We start from the raw sequence: 12,808 nt of genomic DNA on the forward strand, positions 1-12,808 counted from the left end.
GTTTCATAGGTGGCCGCTTGAATGGGCCGGCAGTATGTCCCCATTTAGCCTGCCTGCCTAGTGTTATCTCCCGCTTTTCTGGCAGTCCGAGCTGCACAGGTGTCTCTTAGTGGTGTGTACCCATACCATGCCCCTGGCAATGTCTAGATCCTTCTAGGTCAGCCCGCAGGGCAAATACGGGCACTTGGGGAGTGTGAGGCTTGGACTTCCACAGATGATAGATACACCCAGTTCAGGCAAGGGCAATTTTTATCTGAACCCTGAAGAGTCCCAGTGTGGTGTGTGGTGCCTTTTATAAACGGAAGCATTGTTCTGAGGATCCATCTCCCAGCTGATGAGGCAGCCAGACCTCACTCAGGAGGGGATGGGGGACGGGGCACTGGCTGTGAGGCTCAAGTTCATGCCACCCAAACTCAGCTCTTAAATGATTTTCCATCTGCATCAACAGAATCTTTCTTCTGTACGGCGCTTTTCAAGTCGTTAAGATCATTCTGCAAGAGGAGGAGGCTCGTCCTGGTTTTCAGTTCACTGGGGGACAGGGGGGTCCTGAGAAGTCAGACCACTTTCCAGGGGGGGCCCCAGCAAGTAATAAACTGCTGAGCAGCCCTTGCCTTTGGCTGGGTGCCGGGATTACAACAGCGCATCAGAGAGAGCGCCCGGACAAACGGAGCCGTCTTCTCATAGCATCTCCATTTTACAGAGTGGGCTCAGGGGTGCAATCACTTCCCTGTCCCCCCAAGCCCCAGTTGAGCCCGGGCTCCTGACTCCCAGCCCAGAGCTCTGTCTTCTGCCTCACGCTGTCCCAACACGGAACCTTCATCCAGGGTCATGTCCCTCATGTATAAGACTAGGGCTCCTGTTTATTGGGCACTTACTATGTACTGGCCCAGGGCCAAGCCGCTGGATAGGAGTTAATTCACAGACTCCTCCCAGCCACCCTCTGTGGTAGGTGTTATCACAATCCTGCTATTAGCCGAGAAGACTGAAGTATATAAGATCATGCCCCCCGACCCCGCAGCTAGTGGAAGAGGCAGGATTTGAACCTGGGGTGATGGACTACAGGGGCCCTGCTCCTCTTAACTAGCCATCACCTCCCATTATGCTTCCCCATCGCTTTCCTTTCCGGTCATTTGACAATCACTTACTGAGCACCTAGTATGTGCCAAGTCCTGTGAATCAAAGACACAGCCCCTGCCCTCAAAGCCCCACTCCTGCTTAAAGCTTTGCCAAGAAAGCATCCTGCCAGCCCTCCACAGTGCTCAGGACTCAGCTGAATGGAGTCTACGCACAATGACTGTCAAATGTCAAACTCAATTCTCATCCGCGCTGTCAGTTTCTTAAGGAAAACCTTGTCTCCAGCCTCCCATGGCACCCTGTCCTCAGGGGTCCTTGATAAATATTTACAGTTGCCGCTGACCCAGGCCCAGGGCAAGAATACCCAGTCACAGAGCACAAAGGAAGCCCGGGGGCTCATTTCTCAGACCATCCCACTCACAGTGGGTGTCCCTGCAGCCCAAATTCCCCACCTGGGTCTGGGGAGCAATTCTTCTCACGCTAGCTTGAGTCTGTGGTACTGGTCTTGCCAAAGAGCCCTGGCGCCCTTAGGAAGCCACCCCCACTGTCCTTCTGCAGCCTAGGGTACTAGGAGAAAGAATCCTGCCACGGCGGTCCCCATGGCTTTTTCTTCTGGTCTGTGTGGCCTGGATCAAAGCTCTCAACGGGAGGACTAGCTGGTTAATCTTTTGGTGGTCTTGGCAGGGGACAGGGCTCCCCAGAGCCTTTAATCAAAACGGCCACCGTGCTTGGAGAGTTGCCCATCCCATCACACACGTGAGGCGCTATCATATGTGGCTGTCTGACGGTAGCTCGGGCACAGCAGGGGCCAACGGACAACAGGTCTTAGGAAGACGTGGCGGTCATCTCATCCGGCAACTTCCAAACAGTTTTACAGCAGAACCCCATCAAACAGGCAGTACTGAGAGAGTGCGCGCTCACAAGCCCCCCACCTCTCACCCTACTACCCCTGGGGGTTCCAGGGCATCCCGGGAACAGAGTCTGTAAGACACTGCCCCAGTCCAGACTGCTCCTTTCTTCAACATCGATGCTTCTGCAACCCACACTTACATTCTCCCAGTGACAGGGAACTCACTACTTTCAGCTGATGCCTATTTCACCTCGGCATACCTCTTTTGTTAGGAATTCGTCCATAGGCTGGGCCAAAGCTGCCCATTCTTCAGTGACAGCCCTGCAAATGCGCCAAGGTGGCTTTCTCACCTCTCATTGGTCAGGTCTCCTCAGGGCCAGGGGGTGACAAACCTGTGAATCATGTTGCTCCCTCTGTTCTAAGAATATCTCCCTAACCCTGGTTAGAGGTTCCCTGGACACAGCTCCAAGCACGGACCCTCTGGATGACCCATCTGAGCTGCTGTCATGTGAGCAGAGAACGGAAACCCAGGCACCTACAGCCTCACTTTGCTTCTAGGGAGGGACTGGCAGGGCCCCAGTGAATTCCAAGGGACTCACACCTGGGTTCTCTGAACTGCGCCATTTCTAGGTCCATCTAGAGGGAAACAAGAGTCCGAGCTGCGAAAGCCAGCTGCTCCCACCCCAGACAGGCTCCAGGTCTGGCTGCCCCGCACTCACCCCCCCCCCCCCAATTCCCTTTCCCTTCTTGAAATCCAACGATGCCCAGCCTCTGGCCAACAGGTGGTGACTCACCAGTCCCGGATTGCTTACATCCTGGGAATCTCAGTACACGTTGACTCCAAGAGCAGTCGGTGTGTCAAGACCTACAAAGAAGAGAAACTCAATATTAAAAGCAGGGCAGAGCCATTGGGCATCCAACTGTCTTTCCAGGCAGCCCAGAGGCCCCGGGAGACGGGGACAGAGAGCCCAGACGGGAAAGGAGAGAAAAGGAAAGGAAATGGGAAGGACCGGGAAGGACGAAGCTGCTCATTAAACCAACCTCAAAACCTCTGGGCTTTGCGGTGATGCTGAGAAGGGCGGGGGGAGGGGAAGACCCTCACCCTGGGTGAGTCAGCAACTCGCTGAGAAGCAGGCCTTTTAGGAGAGGGAAACCAAAAGCACGATCAGATGGGGCGGGGTGGGGAGTGTCTCCCGCACCTCATTCCGGCTCTCCTTGAGTCTCTGGGGTCTGTCCTAGCAGCGGCTGGCCGTGTGTGGTTCCATTTTGATGAAGGTGAGGGGAAAAGCCCGGTGCGCAGGCCTCAAGTCCAAAAGATACTGCAGTCCTTAAAACAAAAGCCCCAAATGCGTATTTATATCCTGGGAGACTCCTGCCAAGCGAACCCTGTGTGTGCTTTGAAAATTCCTCAGGAGAGCTGTAGCCGGAGGAATAAGGCGTGTGCCCGGCTCGGAGGCTGCGTTCCCAGCATGGCAAGTTGAGGCCTGAGCTCTAGAGGTTTCTGCAGCCGGCGGAGGCCCACCTGCAGCGCACGTGTGAGCGTGGGGCAGCGTGCTGATGAGCGTGGAGGCCGCGCTCCTCGCTCCCCACACCCAGCCTGCCTCCCAAGCAAAACCTGTTTTTTCTTGTTTCCCTAAGAATTCCGCGGTGAGCAGAGGGTTCTCTACTCATCTATGCCTGTGTGCAAGGAAGAACCTTTTGACTGGCGGTGGGGGGCTGGGGAGGAGAATCTTCACGGCAATACGTCCTGTGGTCGTGCAACCACGCACCGGGCACTGTATTCACCTGCTCTGCTGTTCTCCTAAGAGAAGCTCGTTCGGGAGCTTGCTGGAAAAACAATGTCTCAGGCCCCACCCAACCCTACAGAGTCGGAACCTGCCTCTGCCACAAGCTTCTCGGGTGATTCCTGGGCACACTAAGGTCTGCAGAGTTCTCCTTGGCAATCTTGGGAAGGATAGTAATATTCATTCCTAACCATGGAAGGCACGCAGGCAGGCAGGCAGGCATAGCCCATTCTCCAGGCGAGAGGAAACAGGTTCATAAGCTATGATGTGGCTATCGTGGTCTTACAGCCAGCAAGTGGCAGAGATGATCCCAGCCCATGTTTGTGCGATTCCCAAGCAAGCCAGTGTTCCTCGCCATAGTGGGATCTTGGAGGAGCGCAGAATGAGGGGTGAAGAGGTGGGCTTGGTGGGAGGGCCGAGGGAAGGGCAGTCGGCCAGGGGTAGGTGGACAACCTCAGGCTCCACAACAGGAGGGTCCCCGGTATCCCGGAGAGCGCTCAGGGAGGGAGGCATTGCACACAGCGAGCTGGTTCCTCTCCTCCCCACTATGGTGAGGGCCTACAAAAATTTTCCAATTAGAGATACCACCTGACACCAGTTAGAATGGCCCAAATTAGCAAGACAGGAAACAACGTGTGTTGGAGAGGATGTGGAGAAAGGGGAACCCTCTTACACTGTTGGTGGGAATGCAAGTTAGTGCAGCCACTTGGAGAACAGTGTGGAGATTCCTCAAGAAATAGAGCTTCCCTATGACCCTGCAATTGCACTGCTGGGTATTTACCCCAAAGATACAGATGTGGTGAAAAGAAGGGCCATCTGTACCCCAATGTTTATTGCAGCAATGGCCACGGTCGCCAAACTGTGGAAAGAACCAAGATGCCCTTCAACGGATGAATGGATAAGGAAGATGTGGTCCATATACACAATGGAGTATTATGCCTCCATCAGAAAGGATGAATACCCAACTTTTGTAGCAACATGGACGGGACTGGAAGAGATTATGCTGAGCGAAATAAGTCAAGCAGAGAGAGTCAAGTATCATATGGTCTCACTTATTTGTGGAGCATAACAAAGAACACGGAGGACATGGGGAGATGGAGAGGAGAGGGAGTTGAGGAAAACTGGAGGGGGAGATGAACCATGAGAGACTGTGGACTCTGAAAAACAACCAGAGGGTTTTGAAGGGGCGGGGGGTGGGAGGTTGGGGGAACCAGGTGGTGGGTAATAGGGAGGGCAAGTACTGCATGGAGCACTGGGTGTGATGCCAAAACAATGAACACTGTTATGCTGAAAATAAACAAACAAACAAACAAAATTTTCCAATTAAAGGTACTGGGCCTCCTTCCTGCAGGAGAATTCAAGCTTCTACATTAATCCCAGTGGTTAATTTATGCAGATTCCAGGGAGTTTAGCTCTCTGTCCCCCTTTACTTAGAACTAACCATCCAGCGGAAGAGGTCCCCAGGGGACCATCGAACCTTAGTATCCCAGGCACCGATGTGCAGGGAGGCCAATACTCTGTAAAGCCCTTCAGAGTTTAGAAAGAGCTTTTCACCCACTAGCTCATCGCTCCTTTAAAGAACTTGGGGCGTGTCACCAGTGCTAGTTTGCAGGTAAGGAAAATGAGGCACAGAGAGGTTAAGTGATTTTCCCGAGGTCACACAGCTTTGGGGTAGCTTGGGGTTGAGGTCCTCTGACAGCTCAGCTGCTCTTGGTGGGGACAGCGATGGCATCACAGGCTTATGATGCTCTCACTTAGTTTTGCCCAACTGCACATGGCTTTGCTCTACTCTGCTCACTGAATGCGTTTATGGAAGAGACTCATGGGTCAAGAGGAAAATGGTCCACAGCCCACACAGGGGATGTGATGGTTACCTTTCTCCATGGAAACTGGCCAGCTGGGGTGCCTGGTTTATCAGTTACTCACATATTACATGATAGATCGTTCCTTCCACTGCCTTGGCTTCCCTAAGGCAGATGAGCTCACATAAGGTCGGTGGGGGAATGACGTCAGTCAAATCTGGAGGTCGCAGTGGGTCATGGGCGAAATGTTCCCAGCCCATTCATGTTTTGCTCCACGTAATGGCAGCGGGATGCAGAGCACCTGGACACAGCTGGGTGTGGCAGATGCCCACCTGCGCCGCACTCCTCCTCTCCGCTCAGCGTGGCCACGAGCTCTGTCTTAGCAACGCCTGTTGCTCAGCTCTCGTGGGTCATTGTGCAATTGCCATGGGCAAGCCCACCCATCCCTGCTACCCTGCGGCAAAGGCTGCAGTTGCCCTTCTACCCGGAACTTCTGGGAAAGGCATCTGTCTGCTTCTGCCTTCCCAGCCTCGACCAGTCCCCAGCCCCTTCCATCAAGTCCCCCTCTTCTTTTGTAAAATACAGCCCCGCAGCGACTCGGGCCCTAAGTTACTGATTTTTTTTTTAATTCAAAATTCAGCATGCCTGTTGAACCGCGCTTGTATCATCAGAAGGATCGTGCTTCATTACAGACTTGCGTGGGTTGTGAGCACTCTGCTGTCCCCCCATGGTCCCCCAGAGCGCTGTGATTTTTGAATCTTTTAGAAAGCAAAGTTTTATAGGAATGCGTGTGTTATTTTATAGCAGAAATGCCTTCATGAGGTCGGTTGCATTATAAGTACTAATATCTACTTATTAAATATTGAATGTGTTAATCCTAAATTCTGAATGTATTAGACATTTGATTAACAGTCATTTATTGAGTACTCGTATATACCTGATTGTGTGCTAAGCACCGGAGAGATATAATAAGTAAGACCCAGTCCTCACCTTTCAGAAATTCCCAGTATCAAAAGAAGAAGGAGATAAATTCTAGTCTGAGTTTGAGAAAGGACAGTGTGTGCAGAGGTGGTACGGGGGCCCAGAGTAGGGGGTGCAGCTCATGGACGCCTCTTTGTCTCAGGATAGAGACCGCACTCCTTACCCCAGGGCTTCCCAAGCCCTGCAGGGTCCAGCCCCTGCTCGTCTCGCCCTGCCTCACCTTGCCCCTCTGTGTTCTGGGCTCCCCGCCTGACCCCTAATCCCCCATGCCCCGGGCAGCCCCATGGCTCTTCTTAATCCCTTTCCTTCAGTGCTCTGTCCTCCCCCTTTCCCTAATTGGCCCTAACCCACCCTGTAGGATCGAGGGAGGCAACACATGTAACAAGCTTAGATACCCATCAGCAAGTACATTCGCTACTACTATTACTAATGATATTTATTATCCTTCAGCCGGTGGGCTGCTGCTTCTTGAGCAGAGAGAAGTAGATCACTTTGCTTGGGGTTGCACAGGGAGTTATTCTCAGAGCTGGGGGGAGTCTCAGTGAGTCGGTCCTGTTTTCCCTGTTTATCCTTGGACCCAGCCGCTGTAACATCACCCACAAGACACCAGATCCTAACCAGCATGGGGGAGAGTACCGGCCTCGGAGACGGGACGTCCGAGTCTGAGTCTCACACCCTTGTTCGGGGCCTGCACGCCTTATTACTCCTCTCCTCAGGACCTCGGTTGCCTTACCAGCCAAGTAGGGCTCTCCCACAACCTCCCCCTTGTGCCGTGTGGGGTATCCAGTGCCCTGGTGCACGTGGAAAATGGAGCTTTCGTGGGGAGCACTGTAAATGGATTAAAGGACGTTTCGATGTCCTTCAAGCTCGAAATGTGCACGCGTTTCCAGTCTCCCCACTGCAGACTCCCTTCACCAGAAAGTGCCTGTCATATGGAGCAAAATCCCAATAAGGAAAAATCTGCCCGTAGGATTTCCCCTACAGCAACCCCCCCTTCCCGTTGTGGCCTACTTTAAGCCTATTGGATTGCTAGACACCTGAAGGGGGAAAAGGGAAAAGCTACTTGAACAGTTTGTAGGAGGAAAACACCCTCCTCCCCCCCCCTGCCATGGTCACTCCCACTAACACAATTTATTCCATTCCATTTCTTCATTCAGCAAACATTTAGCAGATGAGTAAGAAACTCCAGGTCTGGTAAACAGGCCATTATGTCCTGTGGTGACGGCCTCATATTGAGGAAAGGGCAAGGAACCGTGGAATACGGGGGGGGCGGGGAGGGGCTCTGGCCGGGGCTAGTCCAGACTGGACACGAGATTAAGGTCAAGCACAAAAACGGTGGGAAGCTACAGCCACTTCTGTGTAGCCATCATTCTGCCAGCGGGAGGTGTGGTCTTAGGTTGCCTGTCTTTGCTCCAGACAATGCTTCACCCTGCTCACCGATGACAGCCTTTAACTCCAAAGAGCATCACTAGCGAGTGACTAACACAATGTCCACCACTTCCTGAGCACTCATACTGTGCCAGGCACTGAGCCAAGTCCCCCACATACCTTCTCTCTCTCCCACGGCAAATCTGAGGAGCATGCGTCCACGCCCCCATTATACAGATGGAAACCAGAATCTTTCAGTGATCAAATACACTGCTCCAAGTCACAGGAGTCAACTTCCAGCACTGGGGTTCGAACTCTGGACTCACCAGATATGGTCTTTCCAGGACCACCCCCCCCACCCCTTAATAGACTCTTAAACTTCGGCTCCATGGCTGGCATTGCTGGCAAACTGGGCCGTCTCTCCTCCAAGCCCAACCTACTCTTCTACTAAGATCCCCTCGAGAGCACAGAGGATGCTGAGTTCACAACCTCCCCAAGGGGTGCGGGCATGGCTTGACGTCTTGATCAAGCTGAATTCTACTCTAGAATTGATCTGTTACTCATTTCCAAGTATTTCCTCTTCAAACCTGTTCAGTGCAATAAACATTCCGGGAAGAGGTGCCCGGCCCTGGGCTGGGCAGGGTCTGTTTTGCTCACCACTGTCTGGGGAGATAAGGTGAGCCTTTGCAGCCGGGTTGGAGCTGGAGACTTCGACGATATTATTGTGCCAATCGTGGCACATGGCCATGGTGGCAAGCTTACCAGGAGGGGTCCCGGGGAATGCAGCATAGGGGGGCAGATCTGAAAGGCAAAGAAAAAGCTGGGGGGGGGGGGGGTCCTTGCAGGATACAGATACCGGAAACCAGCTGGAGTGGCCGTAGCCAAGCAGGCCAAAGAGCGAGCAAACGCCAGATCTTTCAGGGACTTGCAGGCATTTTGAGACATCGGGTCCTTCTACCCGTGAGTGATGGGAACTTGCCAAAGAGCTGGGAGCTTCATGTCTGCAGGACCTGGCACATGGCAGCCCTCAAAAGTCATTGTTGAGTGGTCAGCGGAGTCCTGCTGATGCCCCCCCGCCCCATCCTCCAGCAGTCTGAGAGGCATCCCTGGGACTCTGCCATCTTTACAAAGGCCAACCACAGGGCAATCTGATTTGTGCAGGGCACAATTGTCCCCGGGGCACCTGGCCTGAGCCTCCTTCTGTCAGACCTCGGGGGAACCCTGGCTCCAGTGGCTGCTGGCAGATGTTGGGGACGACTACACCTTTGATTACAGCTCATGTTTCAGAGGGAAAAACACAGCTCCCTGGAGATTGGGAGTCTATGAAAATGAGCCCTTGCAAAAGAGAGGAAAGTGAGCTGGAAACACAAGCCCTCTGGGCGGGTGGTGGTTTCTTTATTTAAAATAAACAACAACAGCAAAGAGGATCAGCCTGAATGAGAAGCAGGTTCTGGATAATCCCTTAACAGCAAGTGGCAGAAGGTGGTTGAAGAGACTGGTCCGCAGGAAGGCTGTACAGGGTTACGATCGGCAGACATGGTCTCCCAGAACGGGGAGGGGATGCCTGCCTCCCCATCGTCCTGCCCTGGTGGGAAACACAGCTCCTGCGGACATTAAATTTAACCTTCATAGGGAGACTGGCAGACCTGGTTTAGATAATGCTTTCTACCATTTATGAGTTTTGTGTCCACAGACAACACACGTTACGTCCTATGAGCCTTAGTTTTGTCATCCATAAAATGGATACGGTGGGGATTAGATGATATTATGAATGTAGGAGCTGGGGCTTGAACGCATGTATCTGAATACAATTCTTCCATTTTCTCCCACACTGCCTCTTGACCTTAAAGACAGCTTTCTTCCCCTCCCGCCTTGATTATTATTAAGCACATCCATGCAGTTAATAAATGCTGGTTCTGCTCCCCTTTTTCCCCCACCACGTTTAGCACAAATCTGGGTATTCAGGAGGTGCTTAATAAAGCCATGCAAATTAGACCCTCGTCTGTGCAACACAGTGGCTGAGAATATACAAGGAAAAGGCAGCGAGCTGTGTTTTTATTCTCCACTGCATCCTGTTTGGAGCCCTTTATTAAATTCTTAAGTATGACTTGCCTTCAGGGTCAAAATAAAATTTCCACAGATTTCCACTTTGCACTCATAAATGATTCTCGCTAAACTCTTTTTCGTTTTAAATTTTTTTATGTGTGTGAGAGAGCATAAATGTACTGACTCATAGCTGGAAAAACTCCCTAACACATTCCAAATTTGTCGAGTCACATGAATTGAATAAAAGCGCTTCACGTATGCTAGTCCCAGGCTGGCGAGCCGTCCCACCCTCTGGGGCCCACCCCCCTCTCCCCGCTCCTACTCCAGGGGCCTGGGGGACCTTCTACACTGAGCATCAAATATCCAAAGCAGGTTCAAAGGATACAAGGATTAAAAGGGATTTAGCACCTATCTCAAGCCAGGCGCAAATTCTGCAAGGCAGTTGTCACATAGATCCCAAAACATCAAATAAAAATTTGCATACAGGATCCCTGAAATTTAACAACTTCATTTATTGACTCAAGTCTATGCCGGGCATAAGTCTATCGAGCCCTTTTCATGCGGGACTAGTTTTATCTTCACGGTCACCCTGGTGGGTGGGGTGATTACAACGAGCTTCCTTTTACAAGAGAGGAAACTGAGGTACAGAAGCGTGAGTAACTCGCTCAAGGTCTCGCAGCGTGCAGATGGCAGAGCTAAGATTCAACCCGATGTCGCTCTAGAACAGATGCTCTGACACGCCCAGCCATTCATTCTGAAGGGAAAGAACCCTTCTGCAATGAAGAAAGAAAGCTCCATTTATTCCACAATTGTCTACCCAACACTTAGAATACAAACACGGCACCAGATGTCGAAGGGAGGCTGTTGGTAGGCAATTTGGTTACTGATTTCACTGAGTTTGGAATTGCGCTGAGGAGCTATGATGTATGCACAAATAATTACGACAGAAGTAAGTGAGAATGTCAACAGCAGGGTTGTAAAGTGGTGCGGGTGGCAAAGTCTTGGTAAGGTGGTAACTCTGGCTGGAGTGATCTGGGAGGGCTTGCTGGGGGAGGTGTTATTTGGCTGGATTGAAGGATGTGAAGATGTGTGGGATTCAGGCAGGAGGTGGCCGGACAAGGTCCCGCCCGCTTACTACCAGCGAGTGCACACAGGTGGCCGGATGGCCCTGGGAGTTCCCATCCTGGTTCTGATTTGGGACCTACCACCCCTGGGTGGGAACATCTTTCCTGGGGTGGCTGCACCTCTGTGTGGCAGGCTGGAAGCACAGGCAGAAAGAACAGAGGGAAAGAGGTCACCAGGAGGAGAAGATTGGGAGGAGAAGGGGGGACATTGGAGAAAGGGTGGAGGGGTGCAGATCCGGCCAGAGCAGGAGCTCCAGACCCACCTGCAACGGGGCTGGCTCTGAGCGACCCCCTGGCTCTCGGGCTTCAGTTTCTTTCATCTACAGGAAGGGAAATGAAGAAGTGCCGGAATATTCCAGCTGGGCGGAACCTTGGAGAGCTCCCAATTTATCCCATTACTTTGCAGGCAAGAGAACTGAGGGCCAGAGACGCTGTGTTCACAGAAGTCCCCGGAACTGAATCCAGGTTGGTGGGATGAGGACTCAGGGAGCCCCTCTCCTAGCACAGCTGCTGTTGCCGCACCCACACGCGGGGCATGCTGTGGGAGGGGAGACGGAGACCCCCCCGAATGGGCCTCAGCTAGTCCACTGGCCTCAGGCTCTGACTCACCTGGGGTGGGGGGCCCTGGAACGCTCAGCCCTACACCCCGTTAGGCACAGCTCCAGGCCGCCAGCCTGGGCCCAGCCCCCACCCCACCCCCCAGCACACCCTCCTCGGAGCGCCCCTCCCCCGACACTCAGGAAGTTTCCAGGAAACCATGACCAGTTCTCCGCGGCCATGGTTTTCTCTGACAAGATGTGCATCTGGTTGTGACTCACAAAGCTGGATTTCCGCCCAGGGCCTTCCATCTTGAGTGGGGAGCTCATTGTCTCGAGCTGACAGCCTGCCCAGCCGGCTGTGACAACGCAGGCCGCGGCTGCCCTTGTCAGCCCACACGGAGGTCATCCACATGGCGCCTTGGGCATTTCTCTCAGGCCTGGGTCTGGCCTGGGCAGTCTTCGAGGGCCGGTAGGATGTCAGGCTCTTCAACCGAAGCCCCCCTCCCCGGGAATGCCGGCCTCCCAACCTCCCGACACATCCTCCTCCGCCGCCCTCCTCCCTGCACCAGCGGGCCCTCCGGCCCATGCCAACCTTCGCTGAGCTGCCCTCCTCGGAAGGCTAGGCGGGGCGGGCATGGCACCCTGGAGGGCTGGCCAGAGTCCCTGCGTCCCCACACATGGACCCTGGGGGTGTGGCCACCCGCCACAGTAAGCACAGCCATCAGGCGAGTCTTACCAGCTTGCGCCGTCACCGAGCGAGCCCACCTGCAGGCCTTTGTGCTTGCTTTTCCCACCACTGCAACTCTGACCGGGGGCTCTGGGTGGCCCGGGGCTTCCTGACAAAGTTGCCTCCCCGGGGAGGGCTCCCTTCCCCTGCTGCCGTTCTTCGGCCGCTTATTTTGTTTCCTCACAGCCCATGCCCCCTCCGCAATGATCATAACCTGTGTGTTATCTGATCCCAGATTCACTTGTTCACTGCCTGGCTCTTCCAGGAAGCACGAGGACCAGGGCTCTGCTCACCCTGCCCTGCACCCCGCGGAACGCCCGGAACACAGTACGTGCTCAGTAAACAGTCAGGCATGGTGGACAGGCACTAATCTCAGTTCATCCTCAAACACACACTTCGTGGTTGTGTCCCCCTTTTACAGTCTGGAACTTGAGGCTCGGAGAACCTGGGTAGGCTGTCCGAAGCCACTTGGAGTGCCCGGGTAAGGTTTCAAGCTTGAACTTCTCTGATAAG

At 53.4% G+C, this 12,808-nt stretch overlaps 1 protein-coding gene across 2 annotated transcripts in view; it reads right to left on the reverse strand.

Annotated features, from left to right (window-relative positions):
* ZHX2 (zinc fingers and homeoboxes 2) overlaps positions 1-12,808 on the reverse strand; it is a 158,273-nt gene that overhangs the window by 82,609 nt on the left and 62,856 nt on the right. For both annotated transcript variants that reach the window (XM_046012405.1, XM_046012414.1), the window contains exon 2: positions 2,719-2,789. The gene's annotated coding sequence lies outside the window, so the exon portion shown is untranslated. The remainder of the gene's footprint in view (positions 1-2,718; positions 2,790-12,808) is intronic.

This window comes from Meles meles, chromosome 1 (assembly GCF_922984935.1).
Source record: "Meles meles chromosome 1, mMelMel3.1 paternal haplotype, whole genome shotgun sequence".
Taxonomy (NCBI): domain Eukaryota; kingdom Metazoa; phylum Chordata; class Mammalia; order Carnivora; family Mustelidae; genus Meles; species Meles meles.